Below are 15,085 nucleotides of genomic sequence, written 5' to 3'. Positions count from 1 at the left end.
TACGGTGTTTGGGGTGGGAAAATAACTGAATATTACGGTGTTTGGGGTGGGAAAATAACTGAATATTACGGTGTTTGGGGTGGGAAAATGACTGAATATTACGGTGTTTGGGGTGGGAAAATAACTGAATATTACGGTGTTTGGGGTGGGAAAATGACTGAATATTATGGTGTTTGGGGTGGGAAAATGACTGAATATTACGGTGTTTGGGGTGGGAAAATAACTGAATATTACGGTGTTTGGGGTGGGAAAATGACTGAATATTACGGTGTTTGGGGTGGGAAAATAACTTAATATTACGGTGTTTGGGGTGGGAAAATGACTGAATATTACGGTGTTTGGGGTGGGAAAATAACTTAATATTACGGAAACCAATAATAAAGCTTATGTCACCGATTAACATTTATTACAAGAAAAAGAACGAAGATAGACAGAGAACAAGAGTTGAAATCAACGACCTCTTCGTTAAGGACATGAAAGTAAAAGAATGTTAAAAAGGGGAGAGAGAGAGAGAGAGAGAGAATGTCATAATCAATAGTGGCTTCTCAAAGAGCAAGAAAGCAAAAGATGAAAGAGAGAGAGAGAGAGAGAGAGAGAGAGAGAGAGAGAGAGAGAGAGAGAGAGAGAGAGAGAGAGAAAGTGATATGGTCTGTGAAGACCATAAAAAGGAAGCCAAAAAGACTCAGACGTCCAGTTGACTGAGCGACGCAGACAAAGAAGTTGGGTAAACAAAAAAAAAAAGAATATAAAAAATAATATAAATAATACAAGAGGGAGGGAAAATGAGAGCATTCTCATTGGCTTTTTATGCTTGTTAGTGCTGTCATACTACTGACTTTATGTGAAGATCGTTTTTATAATGGTACATGCAGCTGTGAAAAGAATTCTGCCTGTGTTTGAGGTTTTTTCAGTGGTTAATTTGTTAATCTGACACTCATTACGCAAATTCAACTTAAAATATTGTCATTTAATATAAATAAAACCTCAAACACGCGAAGAATTCTTTTCACAACTGTTTGATATATATATATATATATATATATATATATATATATATATATATATATATATATATATATATATATATATATATATATATATATATATGAACACACACTGCTATATATTTATTTTTTTATGTATGTAGATATATATATATATATATATATATATATATATATATATATATATATATATATATATGTGTGTGTGTGTGTGTGTGTGTGTGTGTGTGTGTGTGTGTATATATATATGTGTTTGTGTGTTGTGTTGAATGTACTTTTCAATTTTCATCCCTAGGCTATTTCAATTTCCTATTCACGGGCACTACATCCGGTGTAAGCTGTTATAAATAATGCAGCTAAATTAAAGAATTACTAATCTCAGCCAGTCTCTTATGACTGACTAAGCAACTACATTGTCAAATGAATGAATAAATGAGCAGATTTACAAATGAATAGCATCTGAACTATGGGCCTACAACTCTCTCAAAAAACAGAAGACGTTTGAAGGACTCCTTGAAAGAATGCGTAAACTTTTTATGTGTCTCAGAGAATGACGAGAGTGTTTTTAGAGCTCCTTCCACGGAGCACAATTCAAATTTCCTGACATAAAATTAGCCGTCATGCTACGCACTTTTGTGTTTTGAGATTAAGTATACCTTAGTTTAACTAGACCGCTGAGCTGATTAACAGCTCTCCTAGAGAGGGCTGGCCCGATGGATTAGATTTATTTTATGTGGCTAAGAACCAGTTGGTTACTTAGCAACGGGACCTACAGCTTATTGTGCTGACCGCAAGTTCGAATCTCCGACCGGCCAATGAAGAATAAGAGGAATTTATTTCTGGTGATAGAAATTCATTTCTCGCTATAATGTGGTTCGGATTCCACAATAAGCTGTACGTCCCGTTGCCTGGTAACTAATTGGTTCTTAGCCACGTAAAATAAATCTAATCCTTCGGGCCAGCCCTCTCTAGGAGAGCTGTTAATCAGCTCAGTGGTCTAGTTAAACTAAGATATACTTAATCTCGAAACACAAAAGTGCGTAGCATGACGGCTAATTTTACGTCAGGAAATTTTAGTCGTGCTTCGTGGAAGTGAAGCTCTAAAAACACTCTCGTCACTAACTTCGTTCTGTACCTCTGCGGGTCAAAAGAGGTCGATGGGTTTCCCGCATCGTACATGACCTATTTTTGGTGTCACGTCCTGTTCCTGTTCAGCTCTTCTATTTGAAATATATAATACTTGGAAATACCTGTGGATAGACTCTCAAGCCACAATTGCTGAATAGATATTCTCCTCAGCTCCTGCAAATTTCTCCTCTGAGTGACAGTTCAGCATCATTGACTACATGACGAACGACCGAACCCTTTCCTTGTTTGTCGCGCCTGTTCGCTTCATCTTCTCGAATAATTGGCTCACCGGAGTGATGTTGGTCTATTCTCCAAATGGTTTCGGGAGAGAGGCACTGCACTACTTCCGGTCCGAAGTTGTTTACATGTTTGTCAAATCGAAATATGTTGCAAGGGATAAAGATTTTGGGCGCAGGGTTTAGCTTTTTTTATCGTACGTATATAAGCGTACGATGAAGTATTTATTAAATAGTTCCAGTAAAATGAAAAACAAATTATTTTTACTCCAAACTTACCGAGACAAAATGAACGTTTGGTTAGTATCGGAAAGACAAAGTTTAGAAAACATGTAAAACTTATATGGACACATTCCGTTTACTTAGCTCATTTGATGAAGCATAAAACTAAAGGGAATTGTGCAGCCTAACTAATAAACGTCATTGAAAATCTATGGAAATGTGAATCTGCCGTGCAGGAGAATTTCCAGCCGGTAAAAGATGACGCTATCAAACCAAACTAATTGAACACAAACAATTCATTAGGGAATAACTATGGTTTTCGTAATTCCCACCGACGTTTCATAATTTGCTTTTTATCCTGAATTTTTTATGTCAGGTATTTTGTTCAAAAAGAAGTGCATGGCCAGAGAGTTCCCAAAATAACCAGCTTCACCAGGGGAAAAAAAAATGCACAAATGTTTCATTACTTGCGCCACCGGCTTTAGAGGTGTTGGTTCCTAGGGCGTACGTGTTTCAAATGATCATCTCGATGACTGACGAATGGATTTAGATGAATTCATTCCATACCATTCACTGGGTTACCACCACCTTGTTATTATTATTATTATTATTATTATTATTATTATTATTATTATTATTATTATTATTATGTCTGCTTTTGGCTCGTGTTTATGCAATTTTGTCGTACAGTTGTTTTTAATAAAACCAAGCAGTTAAATACAGTAGATTTTGTAACCATTTCTTTTCCATAATGGCGATCATGATTACCAGACTCATTGGTACGAGTTCATTTATTCAAAGGTGAGTGTCCCTGGTGGAGGTATGCTCTCCGCTGAGGGCTCTTGTTTCAAATGAGAATGAAGAATATACGTTGAAGAGTCTCGAGTACCCAAGGAGCATGACTAATGTCGGGCAGAGAGCCACTTTACGGAAGATCGTTGTATTTCAGAGAGAGAGAGAGAGAGAGAGAGAGAGAGAGAGAGAGAGAGGGAGTGGAGATACCTGCATTCAAGAAGACTTAGAGATAAAGACTTTTCCAGCAGCATGCAGCTGTGTGTTTACTGATTTATTTTAAAAGTAAAATGGAGCTTAAGAAGGGGAGACGTGATTAATGTTTCATTCATGTACATATCAACTAACCATAGTGTTGGTTGGCAAAAGAGTACATTGTTATTCAAAACAAGCAACAGACAGAAATTGGAAATACTTGTGGCTTGATAATTGGTGGACTGGAAAAACAAATTACTTTTCATCTTGTCAAGACGTTAAGTTAACCACTCGAAGTTGAGGTTGTCCATGATCAAGTGTGCGTATTTTAGTGCATAAATGTAACTAAGTGCAACTAAATGCGTAGTTGAGTAAGCTCAAATCACACTTTTCGAGACGCGTACAAAGACGCGAGAGGGGAAAGGAATGTAATTCCCCTCAAGAGAGAGAGAGAGAGAGAGAGAGAGAGAGAGAGAGAGATTGGTTCCTTATAAATGTTTTGCATTTTCCAAACGTTAACTTCTCCGGTAGTCACCTTTTTTGCCTTATTTCCGTTCTCGGCTTAATAAAAAAAAAGGATTAAAAGAAGCAAGATAAAAAGAGGTTAACAATTGTTACGCATTTCCATTTATCATAAACATTTCGAATGATACGAATTTTCTAAATGGTACAATTCATTATCTGCGAGTAGTGTCAGTTATTATTATTATTATTATTATTATTATTATTATTATTATTATTATTATTATTATTATCCTTGTTCAAGAGCTAAATGATATACTCGTATGCTTACCAAACAGCATTGTTCATTAGGTGTAAGAAATGACAAAGATATGAATTACAATATTTGTAAAGCACTCGGATCAAAAGATTTGTCTGTCTGCTTAATACGAAGTCAGGGTCTGGAATCCTCTTCCCTCTTCTGTATTCCAAAAGTCCACCTCCGCGCTTTTAGGAAGTGGGACTGGGTGTCCTGGGGATTGTACTTCTCTGTCTTGTCTCCCAGTTCTTTTTGTCCTTGGGTCTGGGCAGGACGAGGACACTGTGGTACGTGCCCAGTTGTTCCTCCCTTAAAGATAATAAATAAATAACTAGATGAATAAATAAATTAAGTGAAAGAATTACTTTAATTGTTTAAATGTCTCTGAGTAATGCGTGGACTGATTGTGTTATCTTTCTTATCTATGAAGCTAATAGCCTTAAAGCTATTTCATAATCAACTGAGTAAATGAACCATCAAAGATTAAGATATGTCTGCTCGGAAAAATAAAATTGTTTTTCTCCGGCAGACCAAAATAATCGGAACCGTTTTTCGTTCAATTACCATTTTATTCTTTATCATCTTTTTCAACCATATGTTAATATGTCCACTTTGACACAAATCTGCAGGAGGAAATTATATCAAACTCGTCAAAAAGTCATGAGAAGAACGATAGTGGACAAGAAAGACAACACTTTACTGCTATCGATTCCTTGGTGCCGTTGAGAGGCTCGACGTTATCCCCCACCCACCATCTCTCTCTCTCTCTCTCTCTCTCTCTCTCTCTCTCTCTCTCTCTCTCTCTCTCTCTCCTCCGACACCTGTCAGTCAACAGCTAACTTTCAGATGTTTAGACAATTCCGAGATCTTGAGTCGTTGCCACCTGGCGTGCAAGAGGAGCTCCGGGAGAAGAATAGTGTAAAAATATCTGCTCTCAGTGTTCTTGATATAATTTAGACTCCTTTACATTGATAGCGTGTTAATCATCTTCAAAGGTGCATGGAATTAATGAGCTTCGTACTTGTCGCGAAAGGATGTCAACACACCGATGACATGAACATTTCTATAACATTTGGGAGATGGAAATTTGTGATTCGGGGAAAGAAATTAGCAGCAGAAGGAAGAGAAGTTGAAGTGATATACTGCGGTTGTCTTATTATCATCGTCATTATAATTTACCAAAAAGAAAATATAAATGTCAACATAATTATCTGGGATATGGCTGCATTTCTGTTATATTTAACTACTGACATCAGTAATACTGCAACTACAGTCATTAACTGTAGCAAAAACATTGCCCTTAAGGATAAATGAAAAGATCCGATGATTCTAGTACCACACTTGGAATAAAAGCATTGAAGAAGTGCCAATGACGATGATTCTTACAGTGAAAAAAAAAAAGGAAATTAGGAGAAAAACGAAATGGAAATGAGGACGTTTGATGGTGATGCTTTACGAGAGCTGTGTAAACACATCCAGCAGAACCTCTGCCAATTCTCACGGCTACTTCCTCCCCTTTTTCTGAAGACGAAGTATACGATTTAAAAACAAACAAGCTCTCAAATAAAGGCACTGAGTATTCACTGAAGTAGCAGATGAGACGTCCTCACTATTTTCTTTCATCTCTCTCATTTCTTGGTTTGCTTTTCCTTTCAAGGAGCTTTGCCACTGGCTCTTTTCCATCCCGCCCTCGACTTGAGGTTTTGCTACACGAGCAAAGTTTCTTGCATGTTTAAGCATCTTGCCGCCAAAACTTTGCACGAAGTTGTCCAATATTTTTTCCTTGATTGGTGCGAAACTGAAGCTACGCAATGCTTTTTAAAGGTTCCGAAAAGGCAGTTAGCCACCAATTTCCTTCAGTGTAATTCCATGTCTTTCTCTCATTTAGCACTTACTGAACATAAAAATGAATTCGGATGCAAAGACTAAAGAGAAATTATGACAGTTTCTAAGACCCCATCCACCTAAAACAGAATCCAGACAGTTGTCTTGCGCAAGGAAAGAAGTACTCTGATGAAGAAGAAAAGCACAGAGAGAGGAGAGGAAAGATGAGAGAAAGTGGAAAAAATGAGTCAGAATAATTCCAAGTTTTTTGGGTACTCCATAAGTTTTTTTTTTTTTTTTTTTTTTTATTTCACAGAACTGGCAATGTTTCTTCCTACATAAGACAGAAAACTCAAAACGTCAAAAACTTGAAACGTCAAAACCACAGAAGCTCAGGCTGCCCTGAATTGAATGCATAATCGGGTACTTCTGAAGAATGATAAGGAAAAATCTTTTTTGTGATTGATTACGCAAGCCACAGGTTAGTGAAACTTTACCTCAAAAGGAGAGAGAGAGAGAGAGAGAGAGAGAGAGAGAGAGAGAGAGAGAGAGAGAGAGAGAGAGAGCACGTAGCAGTGCAGGCGAAGAAGATGAGGAGATGAGATAAGAATAGGATCTCTGATGAAAGAAATTGCCTTAGATTCAGTCCTATCAAAGGGGAAGACAAAAGAAGAACCGCAAATTTGAGAGTTATGTCTTGACTCTAAGGCAGTTTCTTTGATCAGTGATCCTATTCTTACCTCATCTCCTGATCCTCTTCCTCTACATTGCAAAGTGTCTTCTCTCTCTCTCTCTCTCTCTCTCTCTCTCTCTCTCTCTCTCTCTCTCTCTCTCTCTCTCTCTCTCTCTCTCTCTCTCTCTCTCTCTTCTGCCGAAGCTTCATTAACCTGTGGAGCACATAGTTAATCACACAAAAAAGTCAACATAAAGTTTAATGACTAAGATACAAAAAAAAAAAAAAGATATTACCGCACCTAAACTGTATTTTAATAAGTAGATTTAGTAGTTTAATCAGTGTGATCTCTCTAAGACAGATACAACCTGAGAACCAAAAGTATTGATAGTAGTTATAGGTTCAATCGAATTTTCTTGAAAAATAGTGAAGAACTGAATAGGATAGTAGACTGAGAAACAAAAGGAAATGCAGTGAGGAACTGCATTTAACAAGTTACGGAATCCAAATCCAAGTAATCATGACTAGGGTTAACAGATGATGAGGATAAGGTATTTCAAAGCAAAGAAGACTGGAGAAGGTCATCCATAAAGAGAGAAAAAAAAAAAGAGTAGGTGACAAAACATGCTCTGAGGAGCAACACCAGAGAAAGAGAAAGAAGCAACAACATCAGATTATAAAGTAGTTGGAGAAAGGTGGAAAGAAGCATTGTTTTCGAACTCGGTCAAATGACATACAGAGGTCAAAAGAGATGGCATAACAAATGTGACGAATAGCAAATGAGTTATAATTGAAAATTGGAGCTAAATTCCATCAAAGAGATGCGATTTAAGATCCACAAGTCTGGCTGTGGGTTAGCTGATGTTACACGAAGCAAAATCCCCAATTTAAAACATGGGCAGAAGTTGAGACTATATGGACGAGCATCGCAGGATGTTTGGGCTTCAGAAAGGAAAGGGAAAATTGAGGAAAGCAAGACCGTTTTAAATTCTAGAGAGTGAATGATTGAAGGCCCCCCCTGTATATTAGGAACGTGAATAGACAGAACATGGAATAAATTAAGGAAAGTTAAGTATACCTTAGTTTAACCAGACCACTGAGCTGATTAACAGCTCTCCTAGGGCTGGCCCGAGGGTTAGACTTATTTCACGTGGCTAAGAACCAATTGGTTACCTAGCAACGGGACCTACAGCTTATTGTGGAATCCGAACCACATTATGCACTGACCTCTTACGGCTACTGGTGGATGAGTCCGCCCTCACACCGTCGATAAAGACGCTCTTCTTCTGAAACTGCATTTGCCTCAACACGCCATATATAACTTAGTTAAATCTGAACCGTATCAACGGTGTTGTCACGAGGATGACATGGCTTGATATATTCGCAGTTGTCGGATGTGTAAAGAAAGAGAATGAGCGAAGAATATGCCAGACTACTCAGTGCTTGTGTGTGCAGGCAAAGGAAACGGGGTGTCATTAGAGAAATAACCAACATTCAGGCTATATAGTTAGTCCTAGAAGATCCTACATCTACATCCCTCCCTCAAAGTGGAAGAATCTCCGCTGGTGTTTGATGCTTCTATTCCGCAGTTTGTTCCTGTTAACGGCTGCTGCTAAGCTGGCCTTGGTGGAGGAATCTAACAACGATTAGCGATCAGTGTAGGGCGGGCGACTGAAGAGGAGGGTGAGGTGGGACAGGATATGGTGGGGGTAGAGGGGAGGGGAGGGAGATGTGGAAGGTGGCTTGAATGGCAGGACGGGGATCGGGAGAGAGACTGGATCGGGTGGCGCCGCTCGTGGATGAGCCTCATAAAAATGTTGCCAGCTTTCTAGCTTACAAATCTATCAAAAGAAAACTTGCCTCGTTTTCCAATTTCCAGAACCGCTCTTGGAAATGACGTTTTGAAGCAAGAACAACTCACAGGGTTTTGTGGCGAGATTGCTTAGTGTATTGTAATGTTTCTGAAATAATCAACGATACGTTTCCCGTATGAATTATGGAGCTGTTTCTTGAGAATAAATAAATATTTTCTTGTATTACATTTAGGATTTTCTAACTGAATTCCTCCTTTCCCACTCTGAAGCTTTGAAAGCCTAATTGGAACTGAAACTAGATATAACTGCCGAAATAATCGGTCGTTCAAGCAGAAAGCGGCAGTTAGCGTATCTGTACTTATGCCATTTAAGTTACAATGATCGATTCACCGACTCACATAATGGGTAAGTTAAAGAGCCTTCAGTGAGTATTTACAAAGAACAATAACTCTTGCATCTTTTCCCCGTAGGGGAGTAGCCGTCGTCAGGTGCTCTGTAGGCATTACTTAAGGTTCTTTGCAGCATGCCTTCGGCCCCTAGCTGCAACCCCTTTCGACCCTTTTACTGTACCTCATTTCATATTCTCTTTCTTCCATCTTGGTTACCACCCTTTCCTAACAGCTGATTCATAGTGCAACTGCGAGGCTTTCTTTCTGTTACACCTTTAAAACATTTCACTGTCGATTTCCGTTTCAACGCTGAATGACCCCATGGTCCCCAGTGCTTGGCCTTTGGCCTAAATTCTTTATTCAGTTCAATGCAATTCTTGCATCTTTTTGTCTTTCCTCCCTCTTACTGTAGAAGAATTGGAATGTGGAATACATCTCCTATTTGCCTACTTAATGGAATACTTATTTTTCTCAATTCCTCTTGGAAAAATCCGATCTGACTTAAGTGACTGAAGAAATTCCCTTATGGATGTAACTGGTGAAGCGTTGTGAGGGGATAATATTTTGCTATTATCTACCCCAGTGTCATTTGTTTCTAAGGGTACTAGTTCCTCGTTGGGCGTGTCGGTAGAGTTGTCGCCTAGCACTCGCTAGGCCCGAGTTCGAGTCTCCGGCCGGCTAATGAAAAATTAGAGGAATTTATTTCTGGTGATAGAAATTCATTTCTCGCTATAATGTGGTTCGGATTCCACAATAAGCTGTAGGTCCCGTTGCTAGGTAACCAACTGGTTCTTAGCCACGTAAAATAAGTCTAGTCCTTCGGGCCAGCCCTAGGAGAGCTGTTCATCAGCTCAATGGTCCGGTTAAACTAAGATATACTTCTTCTAAGGGTACTGGTCTAGACGTGACACCTTGCAAAGGATGTTCGGTATCTCACGTAGATTTCACGGGAAAACGTCTGTCCAGGAAACATTTATCACCAGCCTTCACTGAAATAAGCCCATAGACATTTTGTCTTTTGAGTCATGTAAGCCAGGGGTTCCTAACTTTTTTTTCTGGCGAAACACAAAATCATGTATTACAGCAACAGGGAAACTCATATAGTCTTGAAGTAGTTTCGATTTTTTTTTTTGAATACTATGATAATACAACTAACGTAGAAATAACAGGCATTAAACATGAGAAATCATGAAATGCCTGAAGAAATTTACATAATAAGAAAATGTGCTTGAATCCACTTTAAGAGAGAGAGAGAGAGAGAGAGAGAGAGAGAGAGAGAGAGAGAGAGAGAGATGAACAATTCATTTTATTGACATGGACATTTGTCCTCCGGTTATAAATGTATGTATATCTGAGGAAATAATTATTATTTCTGTATCCTCTAGACCTCTTGAATCAATTTCAACAAACTAGACTTAAATTAAAGCAATATTTACTTTAAAAAGTGTTTCAAGTTTCTCCCAATAGTTGGCCACACTCCCTTCCAGTGGGAGATGCCAGGAACCGGAGAGGACCGCAACATGTAAAAATGATTAAAGAAGTATAAGAATAAACTATTTAAGCGAAATGGCAAAGGGAAACATGAGATAAAACAATTAAACTTTGAGATGAGACCCCTGTGTGCTTAAACTTCTGAAGTTCTAAAGTGCGGATTCAAGTTTCTTAAAACCGTGGGCCTTAGGTTCCGGAGGGGGCCCACTATAGGTTTCCAAAGTTTGACAAGGGGTGGCCAAGGAAAAATATGGATCATTACTTATAAGGCAACAAGGTGGCTCAGATAACTCTTGATACTAAGGGCCTGGAAATTTTGTCGTTATAAAGAGCCTCTGAAATAAGGATTATTCGCTTGAATGTCTCTCCTTTGCTTCGTACTCTAAATAAAATTTTATTTTCGATACCAGAGTACGAAAAGCATTGCCTTTCGTATAAAATTAATATAAAAATAAGGAAGTTGCCATAGGGCTTCAGGTTCGCATCTCTGCTTTTATTGTGAAGGTTTTGCAAATCGTGGTGGAACGTTTCGTCAACAGAATCTCAACGACCTTTACTATCACGTGTTTGTTATTTCGTCAGGTCATCAACTTCACTTCTGAAAGGAGTATTATCTACTGTATTCCATTGGTTTTAACGGCATCCACCGTTCTAGTTTCGTAACAAATTGCTAAGTAACCAGTTGGTTCTTAGCCACGTAAAATAAATCTAATCCTTCGGGCCAGCCCTAGGAGAGGTGTTAATGAGCTCAGTGGTCTGGTTAAACTAAGGTATACTTAACTTTTTGTCAACATGCTACACAATGATGCTCGCTATAAAAAAGAGCAAAATAATTTCGTCCTATAGGACAATGTGTTTTGTTGTGGACACAGTACGAGGTTTTCAGAGCAAATGTTACGGTTATACAAGCACAGGTCGTCATTTGGTCACTGTTAGCCTCTCCGTCAGATCTTTCAATACTGATTTTGACTTTGCATTGAAAGATGCAAGTCCTTTAACAACAGGAAACATCTTGAAGTTTGCAGTTCACTGTAATTTCCCAACGAGAAGCGACACTTTCATTGTGGAGACGACAGTGAACTATCACGACGCAAGATTCCCCTTCATCACAATAATTAGCTTCCAAAATTTCTACGCACTATCATAACTGCTCTTTAAACGAACATTTCTACAATCTGAAAAAGCTCACTCCTGCACACAGTCGCTAATTCCTAGACTCGGGTGAATCTCCTCTCGTTTTTAGACTTGTCAGTCTCGTCCTTCAGAGCACACAACAAGTGCTTGTGATTTTTCCTCTCTTTCTCGCCCCACCCTCAACCGCTGCTTTATATCTTTCATGTTTTGCTTCATTAAAAGAAAACCGCAAAAACCCTCCTTATCTTACAGATAAACTGTTTAAGCAAGGACTGGGAGGAGATGGTGAAATTGGAGAACTTTTTGAGAGCTAAATAAACAAAACTTTGGACTTGGGAACTGGAAAAGTCAAAACAAACACAAGTGGGAATTGACTTTCTCCAGTAACATTTATTTAAGTTTTAATTGTCTTATTTGATGGCGACCCTTTTGGAAATTAATTCCCATTCACTTCTCTAAGATTTTTCAGCAAAAAATTGTCTAACGGTTATATTTAAAGTGAGCATGAGAAGAAATATCTTGAGTGAGGTAGCATGCGAGGACAGAGAATGCTTGTCATGTAGAGGAGATAAGAATGCTTTACGTCATGTACGTTTTGAACTTTTCATGTAGAAAATTTCGCCTTACTACGGAAAAAAAACGTTAAGTATACCTTAGTTTAACCAGACCACTGAGCTGATTAACAGCTCTCCTAGGGCTGGCCCGAAGGATTAGACTTATTTTACGTGGCTAAGAACCAGTTGGTTAGTTAGCAACGAGACCTACAGCTTATTGTGGAATCCGAACCACATTATACCGAGAAATAAATTCCTCTAATTCTTCATTGGCCGGTCGGAGACTCGAACTCGGGCCAAGCAGAGTGCAGTACTGTATTATGACATTTTCTTTCTTTTAACGGCAAATCAGAAACACGCATCATCAATACAATTCACCATTATAAGTGATCCGTAGGTGGTTCGTGTGAGGGTCAAATTAATATCGGCCACTAAAAGTTGATGGCCATTTTCAACGTTGGCCATCGACCACTGAGAGTGGCCTATGCGCAGTGTTTCCCAACGTGGGGTGTACGTCCCACCGGGGGAGGCGGCCGGTGGAATTTGATTTTTAAGGGGGGGCAATTCGAGGATGTTAGCGGCCTTTTAGGCTTCCTCCATGTGAATATAAGAATTATATATCACCACAGGGGGCATCAGGATTTTAGAGGCGATCAGGTGGGGGATGGCCAAAAAAGGGTTGGGAACCACTACAGTAGAGGGAAGGAGAAGGAAAGCTTAAAGCAACAAGCACGGAGTGGCTGTTGCTTGCTTCCTTTGGCATACTGAAAGTAGGTGCAACCACTCAGCGTCTTATTTAAGTTCTGTCTTTCTAGTTACTGCTTTCTTTATACAAATGAACTCTTCTTCTTTATAGACAAGGGCAATGTGCTTCCCTTCCAAGGGGAGTAAAAGTTTGTTCCGCTTAGGGTCATTTTCCAAAGGCAGATTAATCTCTGGTTTAATTACTCAGTGCTTAGTGATATGTGTGATGCTGAGAAAAAGATATGTGTTCTTATAATCACTTTCTGACGTTCTATTCAGCTAGGTGCAGTCTTGAAAGAATTACATACCTTTGCAGCATTTGTGAAATAAACCCAATAACTCCACAGTTATTGTTATTGACTAACCGAGAAAAGCCTCCTGGGTTTCGTAGATGTCACTAAAATTGCTCTTTGTAATCTAGTGAAACCTACTAATGAAAGTACAGAATAGGTGAACATTGTGTGCCAAACCAAGTAAGTCGAAATGAAAAAAGGATTTTAGTTTCACTAAAGTATTTTTGTTTTATTTTCTGCACATTGTCTAAGAGTCAAACTCGCTTTTTAAGATAATTATTTAAGAATCATATGAAGTTTTGCCCTCCGAAATGCAAGGTTAATAGTAGTGTTTTCACATTTCACTTTTCCCAGCAGACGTTCAGATAATATAAATATCCCTTCTTGCAATGGCAAGAAACATCATTTAATTTGCGAATACAAAGAAACCACCATCACCTGCAAAAAGCAGTCCTACCACTCGCTTTCGCTTTACGAATCGAAACATAGGCGTTCATGGAAATGGTCTCATTCTTTTACACTGACAGAAATCTCCAGAGGACCTGGGGATACGAACATAAGACGATATTGCTATCAGCCAGAAACGCCATATCTGACAAGGTAATAATTACGATATCGCACAGGAAATTAGCGACAGTTGGAAATGGCTCCCTGGCCCATTCTGATGTTACGACCCTCGAGTTAGGAACACGATTTTAAAGAATGAATATACTCTGTTATAGAGATGTTTTCGTTTACAATGAAAGAAACGTAAAAAAATATATATGTGACCTGCGGACATGAGCATATAAACGCGCATACACACACACACACACACACACACACACACATAAACATATATATATATATATATATATATATATATATATATATATATATATATATATATATACAATGAAAGAAACGTAAAAAATATATATGACCTGCGGACATGAGCATATAAACGCGCATACACACACACACACACACACACACATATATATATATATATATATATATATATATATATATATATATATATATATATATATATATAGAGACGTTTTCGTTTACAATGAAAGAAACGTAAAAAAAGACCTCCAAACATGAGCATATAAACGCGCGCATACACACACACATATACACACACATATATATATATATATATATATATATATATATATATATATATATATATATATATATATATATATATATATATATATATTTATAGAGAGAGAGAGAGAGAGAGAGAGAGAGAGAGAGAGAGAGAGAGAGAGAGAGAGAGTTTTCGTTTACAATGAAAGAAACGTAAGAAAAATATATATGACCTGCGGACATGAGCATATAAACACGCACACACGCACATACACACACAAACACACACATACGCAGACACACACACACAACACAACGAATGAAGAAACCTCAACTACAGTGCTTTGTCTTAACATCGTTCCTCATTTGATGCTCATGCATCTCAAATTTGTAGTTACAAGCGTATCGAAGAAGTGTGAAAAAATCAAGAAACGATGAGGTCCTTGTAGGTAATGCAGACTCTCTTTCTCTCTCTCGATTCAGATTTGTTTCTGTCATCATTCAGAACGATGTAAAAGAGTGGTCATGAGCAACATCTGACAAATATACGACGAGAGAGAGAGAGAGAGAGAGAGAGAGAGAAACGGTAGTGCTAACGCAGAAGCAAATAAAGGGAGATGTAATGAGTGACCTAGAGATAAAATTAATTAGAGAGAGAGAGAGAGAGAGAGAGAGAGAGAGAGAAAAGAACGAACGAGAAGCAAATAAAGGGAGATGTAATGAGTGATCTAGAGATAAAATTAATTAGGAGAGAG

Source organism: Macrobrachium rosenbergii, chromosome 4 (genome assembly GCF_040412425.1).
Source record: "Macrobrachium rosenbergii isolate ZJJX-2024 chromosome 4, ASM4041242v1, whole genome shotgun sequence".
In the NCBI taxonomy this organism is placed as follows: domain Eukaryota; kingdom Metazoa; phylum Arthropoda; class Malacostraca; order Decapoda; family Palaemonidae; genus Macrobrachium; species Macrobrachium rosenbergii.
The sequence above is the reverse complement of the archived record's forward strand: the minus strand, read 5'-3'. Positions refer to the sequence as shown.